At 41.5% G+C, this 27134-nt stretch overlaps 1 protein-coding gene across 14 annotated transcripts in view; it reads right to left on the bottom strand.

Annotated features, from left to right (window-relative positions):
• The window catches only part of NTRK2 (neurotrophic receptor tyrosine kinase 2), a 396774-nt gene that overhangs the window by 231337 nt on the left and 138303 nt on the right, over positions 1–27134 (bottom strand). The window lies entirely within an intron of this gene.

The raw sequence follows: 27134 nt of genomic DNA on the forward strand, positions 1-27134 counted from the left end.
TGAGGATGTCAAGTTTGCCAATAAAAGCAAGAAAAGCTTGGAGATACAAATAGAAGACATCACCCTCAAACAAAATATTTGCTGATTCGATATACCAGTTTCTCTGAACATGCAATTTTAAAGGGTTTACTCGATTAAAATAACAACAGATTAAACTGCTAATGCAAACCTTATTTCCACTGGGTTTATGGCATTGGGTTGGCCCAAAAATTTGTTCTTGTTTTTCCGTAACATTTGATGGAAAAACCCAAACAAACTTTTGGGCCAACCCCATACAAGAACTTGAGGAGTTGACTGATGTCAGAGTGTTTAATTGGAACCAGGCTGCTCTTCTAATTTGCTTCTATTTGCCACTTCCTTGCCATGCAGCTCCCCAACCTGCACTACAGGCTCTTTTGTTTTTTGTTTTTTTGTTTTTTTTTTTTTTTACATTTTTCAGACATAGAGAATAGGCTTATGGACATGGGGAGAGGGGAAGAAAGGGAGAGATTGCGGAAAAAATAACATGGAAACTTACATTACCATATGTAAAATAGATAGCAGCAGGAATTTGCTGTATGGCTCAGGAAACTCAAACAGGGGCTCTGTATCAATCTAGACGGGTGAGATGGGGTGGAAAATGGGAGGGAGGTTCAAAAGAGGGGATGTATGTATACCTATGACTGATTCATGCTGAGGTTTGTCAGAAAACAACAAAATTCTGTAAAGCAATTATCCTTCAATAAAAAAAAATTAAAAATGAAAAAAAAACGTACAGCCTCTTTTATTTATTAAAATTGGGAGAAACAATTTGCTGGACTAGATGGAAGCTCTTTTGGACTGCCATTTGCTCAGGCTGCAGCAGGATTTGCCTCGTTTAAGTTGGTGTCGTGTCGTGTCCCTCTGTAACCTTCTTCTGCTCTGCCTTTTGTGATGTGTTCTTCTCAAAGACAAACATCTCAGTTCCACACACCCATGCAAGAAAAGCAAGTAAAGCCACCCTAAAATGCACACTTTATGTCTTTCTTGATGAAAAGCCAGCTTGTTATAATGATAAGCAGTAGATAGTGTCTGCATGTAAAGCATGGCTTACACCACCCCTCACCTCAAGGAAGGCAAGTCAGTCTCCTTCCCATATACTTGATACTCAACACATACCACTGATACACTAAAGATACACCACCAACTCATGAAAAATTAGTTTCGTTTAAAACTTGACTACCTTAAGAAAATGCATCCAATGCTTCATGTTTCCAAAGGGTTGATGGTAAATTTCAATTAGGACCCCAACTTAGCCACCAAGATCTAATGACTTGTGCCCTCTCATGTTATAAGAAACCCCAAAAAAGGGCCACAAAATGATATAAAACAATAGATCATTATTTTCTCCTAGTGAGGGGGAAAGTTTTTAGACCACAACAAATGGCTGAACATCTTGTGGGTTTAGCAGCCAAACGAGCTGTCTAGCTTCTGAGTCTGAAATATAGATATTTTGACAGTGTGACATTCTGAAGCGTTTGCAGAATTCCGATGGTGCACGGTAGTTATCGTGACAACAGCTCCTTTATCAAAAACAATTCTAGAAAAACTCTGCCACCGCTGCTTACACTTAGCTGAGCTAAATAAGAACAAGGATAAAGCAGGTGCTGAATGAGAAATGTGATGTCAAGTTGAAAGCAGAGAAGAAAAACCCGGATGGGTCTCTGCTATTTGCTGATTCTGGATCCACTTATCAACCTCTTCAAAGAGAAGGACCAGGGGGCTGAAGGTCAGTGAAGCACTGTGCTTTCTTTACCATTGGTTTCTGACCCATTTAGATTTTTTTACACTCAAACATGCACACATTTTCCTCCTATTACTCAGAAGCAATCAGCCATAAAATGGCAAGGATCTGCAGTACATTTAAATTAACAGCAATTTATCTGAAGCAAAAAGGAAAACTGCTGAGTTGAAAGGATGATAAAGGAACGGAAGAAAGATGCAGCTGCAATCTAAAAAAACAGATCTTATCGCATTTGTTATTGGAGAAGTAGAAAAATGCCAGCTTGGTGTCTGCAGGGCATGGTGCCACCTTGGAGACAGCAAGGTGGCCAGGGTGCCAGAGTGGCAGCTCACCTTCATTGGAAAGCAAAGTAAACATCCCTGGAGCCTTCTGGAAAATGTTTACCAGGTAAAAATCAGAGAATCTCCTGTGTTCTTATAGGATTGGGTGTCCAGGTAATGGTGGGGGTAAAATCCTTTCCTTCAGTTAGACTTGAGCCAGGTGCAATTTTGTTTTATTTTGTCACTTGGGCTGAAACCCAGATTGTCCTCACTTGACATCTCTGTGAAACGTTTAGTATCTGTTGGTTGTTGCATCAACTAGCCTTTGCTTTTGTGCCTTTTCAATTATATTTTATAGGTGAGTCACTCAGCCCACATGGCTGTTGTGATACGTCCATGGTCACCCAGGAACAGAATGAGAGCTGAAGTATAAACTCAGACCTCTGGATGGTCAGTCCCTCTTCACAAATGGTATCACCTGCAACTGTGGCAAAAATTTCCCAACAGTTAAACTTAGATCCTTCTCTGCACTCATTCCAAAAGGTGCTTAACCATCCTTCAAGCACCCATTTCCTTTCCAAGGACATTCCTTTTGTCTACACACCATCACATCTCCTAAGATCACCTTCTACCAAGCAAGCCTTCACCATTCTTGAAGATCCAGCATAAAAGCCATTTCCTTCGAGTAATTAGTTCTTTCTCTCTTAACTTCTACAGCATTCTCTTCCATTCACTAACATGTTCTTCTTTTGTACTTTTGCTAAACTTCTGTATCTTTTCTGTTTACTTTCCTGCATCCCAGACTTTAAGCACAGAAGGGTAGAGAGAGCATGTCTCTACATCTTCTTATGCCCTACCTGCCTCTCATGCTACCAAGGACAGCATGCATTCCAAGCCATAGCATAGTAATGTCTAAAACTTTTATTGAACTTTGATGGACTTGGGAACAGAACCAAAATGGAAGGAAGGGGAGAGACAATACAGTGTAGGGTCTGCTGCTTCTCACTGGTAAGTGGGTTAATCAAATCATTTCAAACCTTCCTGTATAAAATCACACATTTGGTCAAAAGTGTATGGAAGTTTGCAGAGTTAAGACACAAGAACCAGTGGGTGCCTCCTGAAGCATTTTTAGCTCCTGAGGGAAAAGTACTAGACTTGGTTCATTCTAATTCTCATGATGATCAGAATTATGGGGTGTGGGAGTGGGAAAAAGGAAGCTGTTGCCCATTTGTTAGCTAAAGACCAAAAACTAAAGTAAATGGCTGAGGACAGTCAGCAAGGCTTTTAAAGCTCAGGTTTGACTTCATAAAATGAAGTTAAGTTATGAGCTGAAAATTAAAGCAGGAAACACAAAGTTCTTGGCAAAACCTGAATTTGTAAGGAAATCTAAAGCTCTTGCTCAATTAAAATTCAATGATTCGAAGGAGGATGTGACCTGATCAGCAGGGCCTGATGAAAAGTGTCCAAGGCCACAAGCACCATCACATCAGGGATTTCACATAGGATGGGAAGCACATCCAAAGACCAAGGCCATTGCAATTATCTGTGGAATAACTTAAAAATGCCATAAGCAGAGTAGGAAAGAAAAACAAGTTTATGGTTTAAGGGGCATTAAATACTCAAAAGGCTTGTACTACAAACAAAGTGAAATACCCAAATCAATCTATTGTCCTCCTGTGGGTTGGGCCTTGCATTCTGACTTCGGACAATAAACATACACTGCAAAATCTATAGGGTAACTCTTTGCAAGGTGAAATGATATCTTCCTAAAGACACTACTCCATGATTCTCAGACCAGAGGCTTACCAATGACTTGAACATTCAATACATAAGCATGGAATTGTCAATTTCATTATAGAAGACCACATACTTGCTGCTGCCAATATAGATTTGTGGCTAGATTTGTTTTTGCCAAACTACTCCAGACAGTGATTCGTCTTAGTATATGAATCCAGAGGATGACAATGTAGTATCCAAACAGAAAACAAATGACATAAAACCTGTTGCTCAATTAACCTATAAATACAGAAACCTGCAAGAACCTCAAACATACACAAAGGAAGTTGCTCGGCTCTGCTCAGTCATGGGTAAAACCAAGGCCCACAGATCAAAATGAGCCGGTAACTAAATTTCTAGAAAAGTAAATAATGCATAAAATAAGCAACAGAAAACAAGTGGACATGGGGCAGCCAGAGCTGGTCTGATGGTGATGATGATGGTGATGATGGTGGTGGTGATGATCATAGAGAAGATAATGGTGGTGGTAATGGTGGAGATTGTGGTGGTAATGATAGTGGTGGTGAAGTAGGAGATGGAAAAAGGAAGAGCAGGAGGAAGAGGAGAACTTAGAGGTAAAGCACTGCTGTTGATGTACTTGGGAGACCTCAAGCATGTAGAGAGGGTAGCCCCAATTATTGGAGAGTGAACACAGATATAGTAAGGCCTCAGAGCAGAACTATGATCCCATGTCCAAATTCAAGCTGATCCTTCAAAGAAGAGAGTAGGTAAAAGAAAAATTTGTCCTGGACCACCACTTTCTAATTAGGCATTCCCAGACATGTTTCAGCATCAGAGTGAAAATTAGTAACACTTAGGATGCCTGCTAAGAAAGCAGCTATCAGGGGTCTTTGGAGTGCCCAGTGTCCCTGCCTATTACTGCAAAGCAGGAAAGTCAGATCCACTAATGGTTTCAGTGAAGCAGAGAGGAAGGTCAAACAAATTACCTTCTCTTGAATACAGGTACCTCATAAATCTCATCTCCATTCAATTAGCAAAGTGCACAAGATAATGAAACCTCAGCTAAGCACCAAATATTCTAGAAAGCAAAACAAAGAGAAGTGAGGTTGATAATCTCTACTATCTGACTACAATAAACATGAATTATCCAAATCCGCCTGAGGACAGGATCAAAAATCAAAGGCCTTTGAGCTGTCTGGAAATGGACATCTTGGGAGGTGGACTGCATCTGATGCTCTAGTGCAGACAAGGTGAAATTGCCAAAGGCCACATCCTGAGGGCTTAACTCTTGCTCTTCAAGGAGTCCAGTTAGTGTGGCCACTCCCCAACCCTGTGATGGTTCCCTCTCTCACATGCTGCTGCCACACCACCTCCTCCCCACTGCCCAGCCCCCACCAGCAAAGACATGACTGTCAGCTGCGCGGGTACCTGCTCCCAGACTACAGTTCTGCCTCCACGGCTGCTTCAGGCACATTTAGGAAGGTGCCTGGCTTCCAAGATTCTTGTCTGGCCCCAGCCTTTTATGCAGAAAAGTGTGTGTACCCGAGTTTAGAAACAGGAGACTATCACGGGGCAGGAAGGAGGTCCTCCATCCAAGCGTGCCCTTTTTCTCTGGGACCTTTTTTCCAGGACAACATTAGCAGAAGGACTTCCATCATCTCAGAAGTTATCTCACCAGAATGAGAAATAAAACATGCCTCTCCTCCAGAACATCTGAAGTGTGATGGGGAATTTGGGGTCTGGAAGGTGGTTCACCTGCCCTTGGTGAGCCTATGAGGGACATGACCTGACACCAAATTGAAAGTCCCAGATCAGACCCTTCAGAAGTGAATCCAGCTCATATTCCAGTGGTCATCTCTTACCCTAGCAAGATGCATAAGGTAATATCCCAGACGTGCTCACCAGTCTGAAAGAATACCAGTCTATTCCTGCTACCAAGAACAGGATCCATGGTCCAAAAGCATTTCCCCATCAGGTGGAACCTCTGGGATGTTAATGCCACAGCCAACCCCGCTGACCACTTCTTATCAGCAGCACGTGACCCATTTCAAAAAGTCTCGATAATATGGAGAACCTACTCTAATTGCCACAGGAAACATGAAAAGTGCAAAGTCAGTCCCATAGACACAGCATTCAGACTTGGGCAACCAGTCGATGCCCTGACTTGACTTCATATGCATTCAGACTTGGACAGCCAGCTGAACCCCTGACTTGACTTAACCCCAAAATTCTGGAAGTCTCCACTGTTGTGACTTTTTTATTTGCTCAAAAGAACTCATTTTGGAAAAAGCGCATCCCACCTCACGACCCTGAGTAACCCCACAGCAATATCTTAGAGCAGCTGGAACAGATGTCAACCTCAGTGCTTTAAGCACGGCAGTACCCAAATCTGAAAGACAAGAAGATTCTCTCTGCCTCAAATTCTTTCATGCAGTAACACAGGAAGTCCCTTCATACTTTCTTGGTTTAGGTACAATTTATACATGTAGAAAACTCTGAATTTTTAAGATAGTGCATTTTTACACACACCAGATTTCACAGTTTATTTTCTTTTTTAAATAAAGTATGCATGGCATACATGGCATACCAAATATAACAGCTTGGTTAAGAATTATAGCAACCATGCCAAGAATCAACTAGAACCAAGACACTGGAAAAACAATGTATTCTAGTTTTTTTCTTATAATGAAAATTTAGTATGTCCAAACATCTGACATTATTTTAAGGAATGCTTTCCATACCTTACAGGAAGTTCTTTAGTAAGTCAAAGTGATTAAAAGGGAAAGGCTATTTATCTTGTAACTGTACACACTTTATTAGTTCAAAACAGAAATCATCATCTACGTAAACACAAGAGGCATTCAAAGGACACGTGATGGACAAATGCACTGCCTTATGTGAAAGGTGTAAAAATCTATAATGTCACATAGATGGAAGGATAGAGTTTAATTACACGGGCATAGACGTAATGACCGGATTATAAATTGTTCTTCCGTTTTTCATATTTATGGCCACTTACCATCCACTGTTTAACTCTACAAGATTCTAGAACTTTATTTATAGCTGGCATTGTAATCAGAATCTTAGTAAGTACAATTGCCCTATGTTTTTATCTTCTTTGTTAATTTCATGAGGCCCAAAAGAAAACCACAAGGATGGCTGTTTAGAGAGCAAAAAGCAGCCTGAAGCCAGCAGAACTGAGCTTGGATCCTGGCTCTCTTGGCCTCTCTGAGCCTCAGTTGCCTGTTCTAGAACAGTGATGAAATAAATCTAACATACTGAAGTGAGTAGAGTTGATATGATTACCTAATACTCCCCAAGCCATTTTCAAGTTCCTTAGCTCAGTACAGTTGCTAGAATTAGGACATTTAGACTAAGCGCCAAGCCTTGGAAATTCCAAACTATCCTACTGATTTAAAAAATATATATTGCATCCGAAATATTCTCTCTCCTGACCTTTGTCCACCTTCATTGAGCCCATTTAGGACTTTGTGGTAAATGCTTACTATGACTTTGAACCAACTAATGACCACATCCTTCCTTAAAGCTTTCTAGGCTGGAAGTTCCACAAACACTTGTCCTGTTCCAGGCTGTGTAGCCAAGAGTCTTTCTAGTTTATCTCCCACTTTTACGCCTTCTTTTGTTTCATTTTTCAGAGATGTCCAAATGTGTTTTTGAGGATATATTTTCTCTTATTCTCTCTGACTCTCTATCTTTCTCTAACCCTGTCTCTGCCTCTCTCTCATGTCTTACTTTCTCTGTATCTCTGGGCCCTTCTCTCATTTTCTCCTGTGGACTGGAAAGAACTGAGGCATATGTTGACATCATTATTTTTGTCTATTGAGTGGAACTTATATTCTAGATTTTAATATGATATAATTTCCTCTTTAATAACGTAATCTAGTTTCCACTTTATTGGAAGTTATCTCACCATTATGTTTCTGGGATTATTTTGTTTTACTCTACTAAGACACTGGGTGCAAAAAACATTCAATTTATAAAAATCTGATTTCCCTATACCTTCTCAAGTATATATGAGTCATATTTAACACTTCCTTTGGGAAGGGGAATATCATTTGCTTGTTAAGTATTGAAAAGCAAGGTGAGCACTTCCATTTTACAGATAAAAGCACATAGGCAGAAGTGGGCTCAGTGATCACATTTTGTTTAAGTATACTTTTTTATTGAAATACAGTTGATTTATAATATTGTGTTAGTTTTAAGCATATAGCAAAGTGACTCAATTGCATATGAATATATACAAATATATATTCTTTTTTGTTTTCTGTTATAGTTTGTTACATGACATTAACTGTAGTTTCCTGCACTATATGGTAAATCCTTATTGTAAGCATATGTTTCATTCACTGATCATAATAAGTTACCTTTCACTGTGACGACAGGACATCAAAACGTCTTTTTAAATTATCTTGCATAATTCAGCCTGGCACTTTAGGACAAAAAAAATTCTCCAGCTTCATTCCAAAACAAGGGCTTCTGACATCCACCAAGAAATAAATGCTTCAAGAACCAAGGGGACTTTAGAATAGGTGAAGTCTGTCCACCACTGGGGTGTGCTAAGATGCTTTTGTGCTATTCTCTAGTATAATCATATGCTACTCACGATAATAATTGTACTTTCCAGATTTCTATTCACAGTCACGAGCAGGACACTTCAATCCTGCAGGCAACTCAGCAGCCACTGCAAATGATTGCTTTCAACTGCATTTTCAATCATAGGCCTAAACAAATTCTTTATTATAAGCTATCAAGTAAAAACTCACAGAAGGAAACTTTGCTCAAAACGTCCATTTTCACACTCCTGCGAAACTGTGGTCCTCTCAGTTAGAAGCCCTGGGACTGCTGGAGAAGGCTGTGTTGAACTACAGCCAGCCACCAAAGCCACAGGCTGGCCAAGGACCCTTTCCCACTCCTCTAAGGAGGTAAAATGGCTTTTTGATGCCAAAATTGTGGCCTCTGGTTGATGATATCACTGACTGTGAAGAGGGATTCAGGGATTTCACACCCATGATGGAAGACATCTGAAAACTATTCCATGACTTCAGTTCCAATTCCAGAACCACACACACACAAAGAAATTGCAAAAATATTTTGCCTTTATCCACAGTTACAGGAGTCTACAGTTCCACAGCTGGGGACTATACTGAGGTGACAAACATGAAACCTCACCTTGATAGGTGTTCAGTTTGCCCTTGTCCTTGACACCTACACCAGCTGCCTGAGCCCAGGAGAGAGACACACACACCCTCTAGATCCAGAGTTGCCTCTGAGATGTTGCTCATTTCCTCCCATCTAGCATCTTCCAGCAGTAGCTAAATGAACCAAACCCTAACTAAATTTAACTTAATTGCACCTAAATTACAGTCACAAAGCCCCTTCAGAAGATTCAGTCAAATTCTTGAGGGAGAAAGTAACTGTTTTACTATATAATTATAAACTTAATTAACATAAATTAATTAGGGACTTGCACTCACACTGAACACCATAGTTTAGCTGTTTATGGTTGTACTTTCCAAGGGAAGCTAAACCTGGAAAAGAGGGCAAACGTGTTTTAACTAATTCTACCTCACCTCTCCAAACCCCTAACTGAACTGTCAGATTACTGGTTTATACATGGCATCTAAAATTCTACAGAACTCAAGTGGAGAGACCTTACGTGTTCATCTCTAGGAAAAAAAAAAAAAAAAGTCCCGTCCTAAACCATCAGAGCTCCACTAGTTCTTAGCTGGCAGTTCACTGAAATAACAGATGATTATACAAAGCAGAGTTCTCCATCCCAGAGTATAATGACAAAAACTCACCTAGAGCCGAAATAACCATCTGCCACAGATTGTTCCACATGGTTTGTTTGCTTTTTTTTTTTTAATTCTGAGAAAGAATTAAAAAATGGTTTTGGCAAAGAAAGATGATTTCACAAAAATGACCCAGTTTCCAACCTGTGTTGCCTGAACTATTGTCCTAAAATTGCTTTTATCTAACTAAAGAGAGGAAGAGGCTGAGAAGAGGAATCTCAAGGGTGATCTTGATGGCACAGAATTAAGTTTTTTGGTAAGTGAAAAAAAGTCTTGTTCTAATTTTCAAAAGTGTCCATAATTTCTAGGAACTCCAACCTGCCTCTCTCATACTCGTTTTTTCCCTTGACTGCTGTGAAGGTGGAAAATAGCTGCTGTGCAAAATCTGACCCACGGGGAGGCAGGAAGAAGAGTGGTTGAGAGTAGGATTCTGAGACTAGGATGTGCAATAATGGTGTGACTTTGGGGAGGCTGCCTCGGTTTACTCATCAGTAAAATGAAGCTCATGATGGCATTTAATTTGGAGTCCCTGTGAAGATTAGATAAGTTAATATACATCAAGTGCTTAGAAGAGTGTGTGGCGAATGATGCACATTCAGTAAATATTAGATATTTCTGCACTCCAGCTCTTAGCATTTGTCCCTTTGAACCAGAGAATGTGCTTTGTTCAAAACGAGTTGTGAATGTTTACTAACACAGACCTAATATGCTGCGCATTCTGGTCAATATATGTACCAAACGGAAAAGACTACATGGTACTGACATTGTTAATAAAAGAAATTCCTATGTTTTAGATAAGAAGTGATCTATGTTCTCATAGAATCAGAGGACTAAGTGAAGAAAGGACACTCAGAGACTCTGTAGCCCCTGCACTCTAGGCAGTGTCCCCATGTCATCTCAAAGGCACAGAGCCAGCAACGGGCAAACTCAGGTGTTGGCTACAGACACAGAGCTGGAACAAAATGTTAACGTGGTGCCAAAGACAGAAATCGAACCAGGTTTTTGTTGTTGTTGTATTTTTTTTAATTTTAAAATAAATATCCCAGTGTCCCAATGGATCTTGTCTAAGAGTTTTGAATGCATTTCTGCTAAATCACTTATTTATCTTATTTTTATCTAAACATTTTTAAATTGATTTCCACATGGAAGGGAAGTGGAACCCGATCACTGTGTTCAGCTATCACAGAATCACCCATGAGCAGTAATGGTCACGTTTTCTGTGAAGAGCCAAATAGTAAATATTTTCAACTCTCTGGGACATAGTCTCTATTACAACTAGCATGTTACTCTACTGCTGTAACATGAAATCAGTCATGAGATATGTGAAGGAATGAGCTGGCTATGTTCCAATAAAACTTTATTTATAAAAAACAGATGACAAGTTACACCTGACCCATGGGCCACAGCTTGCAGATCTTTGATTAACGCCACCATTGCCTTATATTGCTTTTACCTTAGTTCCTTTACCCTTGCCACCTTAAGTTTCCTCCTTAAATGAACTTTCATACTATTCCAATATTCTTACTATGATATGATCGATATGCAGTAGAATCCAATTTATGGTGTACTAGAAAGAAAAGCCAGCATGAATTTATGAAAACTCTAAATTATGAAATATGTTTAAAGAAATGCAGCTTTATTACTTTCATATATATACAGGAATTGAAATTAAGCCAATAAAGCATTTCCAGCATGTTTTGGCAAGTAGGGGGTAATTCAGCCTTACCCCAAAGAAAAGAAGAACTGAAATTTATATAATTCATCAACTGTTTTCATGAGATTTCTTCTAAAGGGCTTAAAAAGTTTGTTCCCTAAGACAGTGGAATATGATTCCTACTACCCTGTCTTATTCCAAGATTGACTGATTTGGTTATTCTTTTGTTCACAGAAGATGCCCAAATACTTTACCAAAATCAATTTCTCACTAAATTAATGATCTGAATCAGCCAGAGTTTTTGAACTGTCAGTAAAACTAAACAAATTGTAATCCTATGACATCCTAGACTGCCATCATCCCTTGAAACAGTTGACCTTTGGCAGATATTGTGGGTTGCTATTCAAAACCCACCCACAAATCCCTTTCCCCATGCCTCCCTCTACCTTTGAGGGATAGAGACCAATATTATTGATTCTCCAGTCTCCCTTGAAGCTAAGGGTGGGCATATGTCATAATCTTGGCCATTGAGATACAGCAAGAAGTCTGGGGCGGGGGTTCCTTCTCTTCTTGAATGAAAAGGTCAAACCTCATTGCCTTCTTTCTACCTGGCATATAGATTTGACACCTAGAGGCAACACAGTCACCCCGAGACCACAAGGTCATGAACATGAGAAAAAGGTCTACCTGCTGCTTCCCAGGTGGTGCTAGTGGTAAAGAACCCACCACCAAAAAGAAGTGATTGGCTTTCGAGTAACTGTGCTGCATCTGTGTGACACTTGGAACTGTCTGCAACAAGCCATGTCACAACAGTGTGGGGCTGGATGAAGAGCCAGGACAGAACTGCCCTAAGGACAGTCACCTGGGGCCCCAGAGAGCCCGAGGATGGGGGTAGCCGGACCTCCCCCATGCCTCTAAAGGGGTCACAGAAGTGACCCCTAGAGAAGAATGATGCCCTCAGTTACATGATCAAGGAGACAAAGAAATTTGGGGAAAGGAAGGGGGTATTCAGAATAGGAGAACTGAGCAGAGAAAAGATAGTGTGAACGTATAATTCAGTGAGCCAGGCACTGCAGAGAAAGCATGGGGACTGGCCAGCCCTTGGCCGAGTCCCAGGGTTAGGTAGAACTAACAGACCCCCCAGATGTCTGAGGGTATCGGGGCTGAGGAGCCTGTGGTGGTTCTAGAAAGCAGCTGCCCCACATGTATCCTCTCTTCTCAGGGCCCCTAAAAGCTGTAAGATGGATAGCCTCAGGTCCTCTGGGTTTCCCTTGAGCCCAGAGAACTGAGCAAGAATACCCACAGGTGCCTGTCACTAAAGAGGGCCAGGGAATTGGCCAAGAGCATCGGTGGGCATGAAATCAGGCAAGGGAGCCACAGGAGAATCTGGGTGGCCTAATGCTGGAGGCCATGGCAGGCCTCAGAATGTGGGCAGTGAAGAAACCCAGGATGGAGGACCAGGGGCCAGGAAGATGCTGAGAAAAGTCTGTCCCACCGTGTCCTTCAGACCCCTAAACTTCCACGGTTTACCTGAAAGGACAACACTTAAGAGGAAAATAAAGACCGTAAGTGACAGTCTCTCCTAATACAGATTTCATGAGACTGCCTTTGTGTCTCCCTTTGTTATCTCACGGACAGTCAGTCTTCTGATCAAATCCAGCAAGATGGAAACATGTCAACAAGGGTGAGATGCCCATGTTTCAGATCACGATGTGAAGAAAAGGAATCCAGTCTACTTAACATCAGATTCAACCCTCGTCCCAGACCTCCCACATCCTTCTACAGTCAAGAATTTCCCTCCTCGAATGATACTCACCTCGACCATAACTACAAATCTGTGAAAGGCAGATGGTGAATAAGGGAGGATAACAACCACGTTTTCCTCACGTGTCTGATAGTGTGAGGCACTTTATGTGTACACAAACTAATTTAAAGTGAGCTTTCTCCTCGTATCAGAGATAAGAAAATTAGGAAGGTAAATAACTTGCCCAATCTCCAACAAACAGTAAAACACAGCTCTATCCAACCTCAAAGCGTACCTCATGGTACTGTTTTGGTTTGGCTTTCAACTGTGTTCTGCCATTTTGTTAGCCCATCTGCATTGCTTTTTTAACCTGTTAACTCTCTCTCCCAAAGAGGAAAGTCAAGAGCCCTCAGAGCCTTTGCCCCAACCCAGAAATAAATGGCCCAGTGGCCTTCATTTGGAGGTGATGCCTCATTCTTATTTCTAGTCAATGTCCCCCAATCTTCTTTCCTGTAATTTGGTATTTTCATAGATACAATGTCTCCTTTCTCTGTTTCTCTGTCTGTGTGGTTCATAGGCACCATCAAATGCTGAAGATGAGGGTTGAAATGTTCCTGGATATAGTCCCAGAGAGACACACACATCAACTGCGACCAACAAGCCTCCCTCTCCTTGCCAAACTTGCATCTCTGGACATGAAAAGAAAGCAGCTTGCGCTTGTGTGTCGTCGAATGGATTATCTGAAACCTCCCCGGCTCCCACAGCAGGGACTGGCATGGGTTTTCTGGAAAGGGCCAAGCAGCAAAGATTCCCAGCTGTACGGTCTACATGGTGTCCCTCTGAGGCAAGCACTCCACTCTGCTGTTTTAGCACAAAAGCAGCCATGGAACACGACACACGGAAGCTGCCATATTCCAGTAAAATTTTATTCAGAGAAACAGATCTGGCCCACAGGTGTGCTGATCCCTATTCTGTAGTCATTTCTGTGACCCACACGTCAAGAGGGCTAGTTGTCCTCCCTTCCTCTGAAATAGAACAGCATGGAAATTATTTCACATTAAAATACCTCAACCTGTATAAATTTACCTATAGGTTGTACCTCAAATGCCTTCTGGAAAAAAAAAATTCAAAATCTTGTTTCATAAAATAATCATCTGTGTTTGTGACTGGAGAAGTGAATGCCTCAGGGTGGGCAAATGGTCCTGGAGCCACACGGATCTGTGGGCCACAGCTGGGAGAAGATTCCTGGCCGTGCTCACCATCCCCAACTTCACCATATGAAAAATACTGCCTCTCAATTAGTAGCACAGAAAGAGTAGTACTTTCATTATAACTCACACTCTGCAATTTAGGTCATGCCTACAGCAATCAATAAAACCCTCCACTTAGATTCTCCATGGTTAATTTGATCCCCCCCGCAACCAGCTCTAAACCAGTAGAGTTGTTTTTTGTTTGTTTTTTACGTTGTTTTCAATTAAACCAATTTGTCACAGACACCTCTGTTCTCAATAGGGTAGTTTCAGTGCAATTTCTTTCTTGTTTTGAAAATAGCAAAGTGGGCAGTGTGCATGTGCAAGGGTTAGGCTCCAATCGCTATAGTTTGTGCGAAGAGCTACTGGAAATAGAAAAGATCACACACCACACACACACAGAGACAGTTGACTTCCTTTATAGTCTGATTGTGCACATTCTGTACACACCTTTGAGTGTGCACAATGTTAGACCTGGATAGTGGTGCTGATGGTGATGACAGCTCCACTTTAATCCATCACTGGTACATAACGAACACCCTCACACATGCCATCTCAAATCCTCATGGCAAATCCTTTCCCTGTTTACAGAAGAGGAAATCGAGGACTAGGGAACTGATATAATATCTATTTCACAGGAAGGCTGTGAAACACTGAGGTCAAAAGATGGCTCAGGGTTTAAATCTCCTCCACCTTACTAATTTGTGACATTGAGCAACTTTCTTAATCTTGGGCAAGGCTAGGTGTTCTCACTTGTAAATGGTGATACTTACAACTTTCTTAAGACTGTTGAAAGAACCAGATGAAAGAATATCTGTCTATAAGCTCCTAGATGGACGGCTTAGCACATGCATTAATCTGAACCAGAAGAAAAGGCCTCTATTTAACCACATCCTAGCCTAGGGAAGAAATAATTTCATATGGCTCAAACTGATAACAGCTCAGCAAATGGCAGTATTGTTGTTACTGCTCCAGGACGATAGCAGGTGGCAAAGAAGGGATTTTAATCTCAATGTGACTGATAGTAGAAGCTAGTTCTTTTTTGCTAACCTAGTGACCTTCAGAGAAATACAATGATATTTCTTGCAGAGCGGTCTCTTGATAAACTGAAAATGACATCACGGAGCTGGTAAATGATAAGAACAACACGGATGTTTTTTCATTTTATTAAAAGCATTTTATGAACAGGGCCAAGCTATTTCATAATCAGCTTGGTATATCCGAAACTTGTTTGAAGTATATTAACCAAATGTCAGTTGAATGAAAATGGGAACTGTCTCTCTCCTTTAATGTATGAAGGTTCCTGATCTACGGAAAATTGGGATCTGCCTCATTAAGCAGTTATAATTAACTCTGCTCATAATATTCTACAGTGGAATTGCTGTCGTGGTTGATACTTAACGCTAGGAGGATAATTCAGCAGTATTTGAAGAAAGAACAATCAGATTTTCTCTTTTCACATTCCATGTTGGGAACTGGGAGTAAACTGAACTTTCTCTTCCCAGGCTGGGGAATCTTAGGGAAGAGAGACTTCCCCTCAAATGCCTATCTGCTCATTGACAGGTTTAAAAGAAATAACTTCCCATCTGAATCTAAACCACTTGTTGTTTTCCCATGTTCCCAGTGGTTACATATGTTGAAAGTCTAGACATTCTTCAAGCTTGAGTTACATTTTAGACAATGTCTTGCAAACTCAGAGACAATTATAAAAATTTTTCCATAAAATATGAGATTTTAATCTCCAGGGTGTTGCCTTATATGATCTTAAGACCCAATCACAAAGAGGAAATTCTCCGCTTGTTTTTTTTTTTTCCCTAAATATCAACAAATAAGGAAACATCATTCTTCAGGGCAATGAATAGAGAGGAAATACCATAGTCAAGAACGCATTTGAAAATATTTGCATAGTATTTTCACTGGAAACCACATGTGTTCTCTGGAACTTTTCAGGGTGTCTACCCCTGAGATGTCCATAGTCAGAAAAACTCTCTGGTGAGAAACTTCTAAAAGTAAAAGTTCTGCCTGCCTTTGAGTCTGCATGGAACCAAGGATTGCTTTGGAATATTGCAGAGAGAATGGTCAGTTATTTGACTCTTTTCATTTGTTTGTTTTTTTCCCTTTTTGGCTGATAGGAGACATAAGCAAATATAAGTAAATACTAGGACAAAAGCAGTTAACTCTAAGTGTTAATATAGATATTCTGGCCAGAGTCCTCAAACAATGAGATGACCAAAAGGAACACAACTGCTGGATGAATAGGAGCCATAGGCCGGGCCCCCTTTCATCTCTTGATCACCATTTGGATGCTGGGTTGTACAACCATCAAAGCCTCCGTCATAAGCTACCAAAAGAGCACCACACTTGCTCTGTTCAGCAGAAGAATAAGATGCTTGAATTTCTCTAACAGCAGTCTCTCAGAGAGAACCTTTATTCTAAAAAGCTCAACTAAGCCAATATATGCTAAAATAAATAAACAGAGGACCTCCCAAGTGGCTCAGTGGTAAAGAACTTGTCTGCCAATGCAAGAGACACAGAAGATGCAGGTTCGATCCCTGGGATGGGAAGATCCCCTAGAGCAGGAAATGGCAACCCACTCCAGTATTCTTGCCTGGGAAATCCCAGGGACAGAATAGCCTGGCAGGCTACAGTTCATGGGATCTCAAAACAGTCAACATGACTTAGTCACTAAACAACAACAACAAATAAACAGAAAAAATGACATGACTAGGCAGATCCCTAGGGGGCAATGTTTACGTTTAAAAGGAAAGAGCCAATGAAAATATAACACAAATAACTGAAGAGGAGACACAAGGATTAATAAAACCACATTACAGCCAGGGTTTTATTTAGCAATAATGATTGCCTTATTGGTGCAGATCAGCAATTATAAGAGGAATTTCTCCATTGATTCTCTAGTTTCTATCTTGAACTAAATTAGTCTTTCAACTCACTGAAATTGTATTGTAAACTCCCCTTCGTACACCCACCACACTGACCCCCATCCCCTTCAATATCCTTATCGGCTCCATAAAATCCTATCTCTCTGCACTACATCCACCCAAACCTTTTGGGATGGATGCATGGGATAGTTTTCAAAACTTAAAAAAAAAGACTAGCTGACATAGCAAATACCAAGCATGAGTGACCTTGAGGATATTGATCAAGCTCTGTCTCTCTGTTACAGAGGTAGAGAAATGAAGCAGTCTTCTAAATCATTAATGGATTCCTTTTCTATTCTTCTATTCAGCTCCCACATCCCTCACCCAAGGCAGGAATCTTCACCCTCACATCTTGGTGGGAAACAGTCATATTTCTTCTGTATTCATGTTTGAGAAGAAAGTGCAATTTTCCCACTACTTAAAATAGCCAAGGAAAAACTGATCCACAATCAACTGAACAACTGTCTTGGAAAGATTTACTAATTTTTGCTCCTTCTGTGAGGCTGATGGTTAAGTCTCCCTTAGAAATCTATTAAGAAGGTAACAGCAAAGAAGAGAACAATTTTTAACTAAAAGTTTGCCTGACTTCATTTTTCTAGTTAAAAGTTTTCTCCAATAGAATATTGAGACTGGCATAGAGACCACTTAGATTACAGACTGAGAGTGTGTCCATGAACGAAGGAGAAATCCATATTAAAAATGTAATTGGGAGAATGCATTGTCTGGGAGAAACATATCTACTACATCCATCAACACCCTAATACACAACCTATCTATTACATATCCCTAGTATATAAACTTGATGAAAGTGAAAGAGGAGAGTGAAAAAGTTGGCTTAAAGCTCAACATTCAGAAAATGAAGATCATGGCATCTGATCCCATTACTTCATGGCAAATAGATGGGGAAACAGTGGAAACAGTGTCAGACTTAATTTTGGGGGGCTCCAAAATCACTCCAGATGGTGATTGCAGCCATGAAATTAAAAGACGCTTACTCCTTGGAAGGAAAGTTATGATCAACCTAGAGAGCATATTGAAAAGCAGAGACATTACTTTGCCAACAAAGATCTGTCTAGTCGAGGCTATGGTTTTTCCAGTGGTCATGTATGGATGTGAGAGTTGGACTGTGAAGAAAGCTGAGCGCCGAAGAATTGATGCTTTTGAACTGTGGTGTTGGAGAAGACTCTTGAGAGTCCTTTGGACTGCAAGGAGACCCAACCAGTCCATTCTAAAGGAGATGAGTCCTGGGTGTTCTTTGGAAGGAATGATGCTTAAGCTGAAACTCCAATACTTTGGCCACCTCATGCAAAGAGTTGACTCATTGGAAAAGACTCTGATGCTGGGAGGGATTGGGAGCAGGAAGAGAAGAGGACGACAGAGGATTAGATGGCTAGATGGCATCACCGACTCAATGGATGTGAGTCTGAGTGAACTCCAGGAGTTGGTGATGGACCGGGAGGCCTGGCATGCTGCAATTCATGGGGTCGCAGAGTTGGACACGGCTGAGCGACTGAACTGAACTGACTGAATATACAAACTATTTACTATGTATCTCTAATACACAAGCTATTTACTATGTACCCCCTAAAGTGCTCAGTTTCATGTCCCTAATGTGCATGCTTAGCTGCTAAGTTGGGTCTGATTCTTTGAGACACCATGGACTGTAACTCAGCAGGCTCCTCTACTCATGGATTTCTCAGGCAAGAATACTGGAGTGGGTTGTCATTTCCTACTTCAGGGGATCTTCCTGACCCAGAGATTGAACCAACAGCTCCTGCATCTCCTGCATTGGCAGGTGCATTCTTTACCACTGAGCCACCTGGAAAGACACCTACTTACTATATACACAAGCTATTTTGTTAACCAACCACCTAACAAGCTCCTAGGAAGAGAGTAGCAAGAGCTGCTATGGGTAGGAAGACAGCAAAGTGGTAAGGAAGTTTAGGGTTAGGATGAGCTTGATTGATAACCTCTGTCTTCAGAAGGCAAGAAATGGCATCAGGCAGGGAGTGAAGAGAGAGGAGAGACTTGAAGTGGGGGTGGAAGGCAGACGGGCAAGAAAGCCCTCCTGGATTTAAGACTGCCACTAACTTCAGGCTGACCTCAGCAAGCCCCAGGGTCACTCTGGGCTTGTTTCCCCAAGAAGGCGGAACCAGGAAGCCTCAGACCCCCATTTGCAGCTCAAACCTTCAGAGATTCTATGATGCAAACTTGTCTTTCTTTGCCACCTCTAGACCAAGCCCTGAGTGTCGGCATTTTCAGTTGATGGATACGTGGCAGCTGCCTCTGAGGGCCAAGTCACTGAGGCATTCTGCCTCCTCACTCTGTGCAGCCAACGCTTCTGAGGCTTAGCTCTGGGCTATCAAGACCTGGCATGAATACAATTAATTCAGCTCACCTCCCCAGGACTTCTGGCTGTTCCCCAACTGCTCAGTAATTTCACAATCTGCTTGCTTGAAGCCAGTTCGCCTAGTGATCACTTCTTCAGGTTGCACCTGAGGACAGCCAGCAGCTGCCATCTGTCCCTACAAGCCTCCCTGCTTCTTCTCACCTCTTCACGTCACAGGGGTGCGGCAGACACCTCAGCCCCTGCCGTGGCAGAACCAAACAGGTCTTCAACTTGCTTGACTCTGGGCTTCTGGGCCCTGATATTACCAAAAGGCCTTGGCAACAACTTCTCAGTGGCCTTTTCTCCAGCCTCTTCCAGTTGATCAACCTAGGGCCGTCAGTACTGGTGAGCACAGGTAAGCACAGACTATTTCTAAATGTCTCTGTTCCCTGGATTCCTCTAACACCACCGTCAGGCATCTCCAGCCTCCATCTGGCCATTTCCTCCTTTCCCCCTCTACAGTTTTGTGGTCCCCAAGCTTCCCCGATCCTCATCCTCTGGCAGCTCACCCACAGCTATACTGTCCCCCCTCCAGGGCTCTGGTCTGTGTTCTCTGCTCTGTTTCTTTCTGCTAGAAACAGACACTTGTTCTGGAAGGATCTGGGTTTATCTGCACTCAACATGGTAACACTCAAGGTTGACAAAGTCCCTCTCCTGCTGAAAGTTCTCTCCAGGCTCCCTCTAGAAAAAGTCCATCCTAGGCCACCTGGCTGCCCTCTCCAGCTCTGTCCCCTGCCCTTGGTCAGTCTACCTGGACAATACTTGACACTTCTCTGTCCTCCAGCATCTGGTGTCTCAGACACACATGACACCGTTCCCCCAAAGCACCCAACCCTGCCCTCACCCCTCAGTTCAAACCTCTACAGAGACTTCCCTTTGCCACCTCCCTGCCTGGGGGACTCTTGCCTTCAACAGCCAAGCTCAAGTACTTTCTTCTACATAAAACAGTCCTGGGTCTCTGAAGCTGGGGCAGAAGAGCTCCCATCTGAGGCCCCAGAACAGACACTGATAACAGTGTATCACACTGCTCTCTTTGACTGGGTTTTCAGCAGATTCATTCAGCAAATACTTCTCCAGGGTGAACTTCTCCTCTTGATAGCCCACATAAAGAACAGACACTCAACCAAAGGTCAAAAAAGGGCCTTGATGAATCTGATCAATAACAGCCAAATTTACATTCTTGTTAATTTAGATTTCATTTTCCTCCCATTTTGGGGATTTTAAAAAATTTCATTTTCATTTTCTTATCAAGTATATTACTGTGCATACTAAATTGTTTCAGCCATGTCCAACTCTTTGCAACCCTATGGCGTGTAGCCCACCAGGTTCCTCTGTCCATGGAATTCTCTAGGCAAGAATACTGGAGTGGGTTGCCATGCCCTCCTCCAGATCTTCCCAACCCAGGGATTGAACCATCCCTTCTGTCTCCTGCACTGGCAGGTGAGTTCTTTACCACTAGCACCATCTGTGAAGCCCACGTATATTACTACTACTATTTAAAAAATATTCTAATTCTGAAAGGTAATATTATATTATATTATGCTATATATGGGAGAAAGCAATGGCACCCCACTCCAGTACTCTTGCCTGGAAAATCCCATGGGCAGAGGAGCCTGGTGGGCTGCCATCCATGGGGCCGCTAAGAGTCGGAGATGACTGAGCGACTTCACTTTCACTTTTCACTTTCATGCATTGGAGAAGGAAATGGCAACCCACTCCAGTGTTCTTGCCTAGAGAATCCCAGGGACAGGGGAGCCTGGTGGGCTGCGGTCTATGGGGTCACACAGAGTCGGACACAACTGAAGTGACTTAGCAGCAGCAGCATGCTATATATATATATAATAATCAAATATCATGTGTGTGTGCTCAGTCATTCAACTGTGTCTGACTCTTTGCAACCCCATGGACTGTAGTCTGCCAGGCTCCTCTGTTCATGGGATTTTTTCAGGCAAGAATGCTGGAGTGGTTGAATTGAACCCACATCTTCTGTGTCTTGCGTTGCAGGTGAATTTTTTACCTGCTGAGCCATTGGGGGAGCCCACTTATAATAGTGATTATAATAATTAAGACTAATAATAATAAACTTGTTGAATGTTATTTTTATGCTTGCTATATGTGCAATAATGTAGCTAATATGTGATGTTAACCATACACTAAACTTTCTTCTAAGTGCTTCACATGTATTAATTCATTGAATCTTCATAACAGCCCTAGATGTAATATTATCATTATTCCCTTTTAGAGGTGAGTAAACTAAGGCACAGAAAGGTTGAGAAACAAGGCAAAACTCACAAAGTTAGTAAATGCTGGCGATCAAGCTAAAACCCAAGAAACTGACTAGTGAATTAACCTGACTGCCTCTCTGTACCCTATCCCACTCACCATAAGAGCATCTAATAGATATTCTTTCATTCTCACAATTCTCACAATTCAAAACAGGTTTTGAGAGGTTAGAAAATTCACCAAAGGTCACACAGCTAGTGAAGGATGGGCATTGGAATTGAAAACTCAGTGTTTTGCCTAACCTTACACATGTGAAAATATGAGATGCAGTAAGAACATACAGAGTTTATTAAAGCCTATCCATACAGTCATTACTGTTTAGGCAGCCACATTTCACTGTGCTCCAGCCCCCCAAATACATGAGGAACCTGTTCATATCATCCTAATTTCACACATGTATAAGGAGCCAGTGCCTAGCTCAGTCTAAGAATCATGTCTCCTTGATCTGAGACTCCAGAGCTAGCCCCATTCAGTTGTCTGTGTCATTACACATGAGATCATTTTGCACCAGGCCATTCTGAATAGGCAGTTTTTGGTAGCATCACTTCAAGCTTCCAAAAATCTGACCAGCCTGGAAACAGAATTGCTTCCCCCTTGGTTCAGGAACAATACTTAAAAAAAAAAAAAAAAGGAGATTAAAATTAAGAGTGGGTTTTAAAGATGCCTATCGAGAAACCCCTGATTCTTAGAGAACCACTACCTACACCCACACTCCCAGGGTGTCCACAGCTCCTTAGAGCAGACAAGGTGTTTGCAATCATAGATGTGTGATGATCTCTGGGAGTTGGAAGCCTGGAATTCAAACACTGCAACATAAAATCTTTCTCAAAAATCAGCTTATTTCCCACTGTCCCTTTTTCAGTTTAGAACTAGCTTCTTTCTTTTCATAAAGTTTTCATTTTTCTGGTTATTCAGCTAAAAAAGATTGAAAGATTAGCTTAAAGAAAATAAAGAAAACAACACATCCTATTTTGGAGAAAAACAGAAAAAGTAACCAGAGCAGAGACAGAAGGATCAAAAAAACGAAGGGGCAGGGGAAGCAGAAAAGAATAATACTAATACTGAATGCCACTGAAAATTTGTAACATATCTGCCCAGATTCAGATCCTGGTATCACCACTCATCAGTCAAGTTACTTCATCTTCTGTATCTTTAGTTGCTCTATCTGTACTTCCTCATCAACTCATGAGATTTTTGAGGCTATCAAATGAGATAATACATATAAAGTATGGAGTCATTTCTGGAACAAAGCAAAGGCTCAAAACTTGATAACTATTTATGGTGGTGATTATTTTAAGGAAGACATAAATTTCACCACCTTAATTATCCCCAGAGGACTCTGGGAATGTGAGACTCTTAGAGGACTGGGGTTGGCAACCAACAATGTAGAGACTAAGGGCTCACACTGGGACTCACAGGCTCTGGTTGCCTTGGTTTTGCACAAAAGTATGCATGACTTTTGGAATTCTCAGGTCATGTTTATAAGAGATTTCTCAGTTCCTTTCAGACCAAAGGTACAATAAATTCTGGTGCACGATGCCAGGGGAGAGGCTCTGATAGTGTGGTGCTTGTGTGTAAGTCACCAAATTGGCTAGGAATGAAAGAAACTTCAGTCCATCCTTTGTTTGCAATGAGGAGCTTTCCCTGACTTTCTAAATTGATGTTTTAAGAACAGTGAATGCCTTCCAAGGACATTTTTCTAATGCAATTTATTAAAAAACAAACAAAAATTTCATAGGAAAAAATAAGACTCAATATACTGTTAAAAAGCATATGTCATAAACTGTGTAATTAGGGATTTTTCAGACTGAAAGTTTCTTTAGGACAGTATTTTGGAGACCCAGTTCTATGAAAGCTTTTTTTTTCTTTTTTAAAAAAGTATTATTATTTTTTTATTTTAGAATACTTTCAGATTTACAGAAAGAAAAGTGTTCAAGTACTGCACATTCACTTTCCCCTATTATTAACAATTTATATCAGTATAGTACATTTGTTTTGCTTAACTATTTTTTCTAATTAGAGTAAAATTGCTTTGCAATGTTATCTTGGTTTCTGCTGCACAACAATGCCAATCAGCCATGTGCATACATATATCCCCTCCCTCCTGATTCATCCCCCCATTGCACCCCTCAGCAGGAGCAAAAAGCAACCTTTCCTCTAGAGGACCACAGCAATACCTCTGTCTCTCTTCTTAAAAATTAGTTATGTTGGCCTTGAGTCATACAGAAGCCACTTGACTGCAAGGGTTACTACTTATTTAGCTTCATAATCACTCCTTTTTCCATGCATCTACGTAGCAGGTCCTTCACAAACATTTGATGATTCAGCAAATACACTCGTTAGATTCAGAAATAGTTACTGTTTTCTAACCAGGGTGGATGAAAAAGACAGCTGGACTGGGGCAGCCATCCTATTGCAGTAAATGACTTGGTTTGACCAGTAGAGCATGATTTTGGTTTGGGGTTTATCATTCCTGTCGTATTAAGAGGGAAAAGAAGTAGGGATATACCTTCCTAAAACTTCTGTGATGCTATTTGCATTCTTAAATTGCTGCTAACACCATCTGTTTATAGGTCTCAGGAGAAATATGATGAGAAGATAAAGAAGGGAACTTTTCTCATGAAATGCATGAAATCAAATTAAATAGGATTCATGACTCTCCGTCTCCTCTCTCTATCCAACCTCCTGGAAAAAATGGATTCTACTGGGTTCACAAAAACATTTTATGAGTGTTCAGTTCTCAAAGTAACTAAATTGTGAGAAGGAAAAAATACTCAATAAAATATGAATGATGCCCCCAAAGGGTTATTTTTTTCCAATTGATCTGAATTAAAATGTTAATAACCCAGATGAGTAGTGTTCTGGTATTTTGATTCAGTGGACTTTGGGTTGTTTTTCTTCATCATAGGCAAATACCAATTACTTGACAAACATTCTCTGGTCCCACCCCTCAGGAGATGTCACTGAGAGGAACAGAGTCCTGGCCTGGGACCTTGCACGTGGCAACCATGCAAGGAGTATTGGTTGAGTGTGTAGCATGGAAATGAACAGTGTTGAATCAGCACACAGAAATTACGTATCCAGATGAAGGCCTTCTCTCTCTTCGTGCACATGCCCAAACACACACACGTGCCTTCAAGAGCAACTACCAAAAGCTACACATTTAACACAGATACAAACTCATTTCACTCTCAACACACTCTGAAGAAGAAGCATCACCCTGATTGTCTGGAAGGGGAAAAGCCAGCTGAGAGATGAGGAAACTACCCAAAGCCACACAGCTAGTAACCATCATACTGTGATTTGAACCCAGATCTGCCAGACTCTGCTCATGCCTTTCCATCAGGTCACACTGCTTCCTTCTACCATGCTGCCTTTGCCACACATTTTAGGAACTCATTTCTTAAATCTTACCCTGAAAACATGCTAATATCAGTTTGAATTACTTGAACTTGGTCAACACTATTGGCAGCCCTATCTCAAGTCCTGCTCCCCAGCCCTCCTACCCACTCTTCCTACTGCCCCAAGTGTTCTTTATACAACATACACATCACTGAGACACTTCCGCCATGCAAAATCCTTTGGGATAAATCCTATCCATGGGTTACCCAAGGACCTCCAAAGTGGTCTCATCTCCCCAGCTCCCTTCTTGTCTCTCTGCCCAATTCTCTACACTCACTCTACTCAGCTAAACCAAAGTCCATGCAAATGTATGAATGCCACAAGTTTTCTGATATAGTCATGCCTTGGGACAGGAACCTCCAACCTAGAATCCTCCCATCCTCCTTCTTCCCACCCCTCTCCCAATTCTTACACTCTGCCAGTTCCAGAGCCCCCTCCAGCATTCATCTTTAGGACAGTTTCTAAAGTTTAGATATTCATCAAGGCTCCCACAGCAATCTGCACTTACCCTCTCCCAAAATACCTTCCAAATTATGCTTAAAGTATCCATTGACTCTCTACTTTCCCAATAAAGTGTAGGCTCCTCAGAGATGGGGCCATCTGACCCAATGCTTAATATAGACACATGTTTATAAATGAATGAAGGTAAGTGGGAAGAGATGACAGCAAACATTTAACCTCTTATGGTGAATCTGACTCAGAGAAATATCTGAGAATTATTCAGAGCCAAATCGAGTAAACAATAGGCATGATCAATCTGGGTAACATTGCTTAAGGTTCAAAACCATTTCAACAAAATATATTGAGATATATTGTCAAGAGAAAGTCAACCCTGTACATACAAAATGTCCCTTCATAGGCTGCCCAACGTTTCCTAAATAAACACCTGTGAATGGAAACGTCATCAGGAGTGCTTATTATCAATACATGACACTTTGATGGCTTCTCATATTGGGGTTTGTGGGGTATACCCAGTAAAAGGGTATCCGTAGGACGACATCAGTCATGTACTTCTTATCTGAGAAATTCTTGCAGCTCTCCCACAAGAAGCTTTAGCAAGCCTCTTTGGACTCTCACATACAATCTATCTTTCCCACTGCTGCTGCTGCTAAGTCACTTCAGTCTTGTCCGACTCTGTGTGACCCCATAGTCGGCAGCCCACCAGGCTCCCCCATCCCTGGGATTCTCCACGCAAGAACACTGGAGTGGGTTACCATTTCCTTCTCAAATGCATGAAAGTGAAAAGTGAAAGTGAAGTCGCTCAGTCGTGTCCTACTCTTCGCAACCCCATGGACTGCAGCCTACCAGGCTCCTCCATCCGTAGGATTTTCCAGGCAAAAGTACTGCAGTGGGGTACCATCGCCTTCTCCCATCTTTCCCACTAGAGAAGTCAAATCCCATACTCTCACCCACTTCAGGGCACAAGTCAGTGGATAACAGAAAATTAAGCATCAGAGCTTGATCAAAGGCGCTGGTTTAAGAAACATAATTTCGCAGAAGTCAATTCTCACCAAGCCATTAACGTATCTGTAAGTTCTTGCAAGTGAACAGACACTATCAGGCTAGGCTCTTAGACTCCAGAGTGCAGTCCTTACAAATGCTGAGGCAAAGAGATGTCACTGCCTCAGAAAATATGGTACTTGGTGATATGACAAGTACAATGGTATTTATCATGTGTGTCCACGGCTTAGTGGACATGAGCCACATCTGAAAAGGGAAAGGGTGATTCAGCCTATTAAGTATGCAGAACATCGTCTTTCAATACAAAATGGTCCTTGATGACTGGTTTTTTTTGTTTTTTGTTTTTTTTTTTTTCATATCCAATAGTTCCATCCAATCCAAGTGGGAAAAAAAGGAGGAGCAGAACAAGCTACAACTTTTCTGCTGCAGCTACAGTCACA

Source organism: Ovis canadensis, chromosome 2 (genome assembly GCF_042477335.2).
Source record: "Ovis canadensis isolate MfBH-ARS-UI-01 breed Bighorn chromosome 2, ARS-UI_OviCan_v2, whole genome shotgun sequence".
NCBI lineage: Eukaryota > Metazoa > Chordata > Mammalia > Artiodactyla > Bovidae > Ovis > Ovis canadensis.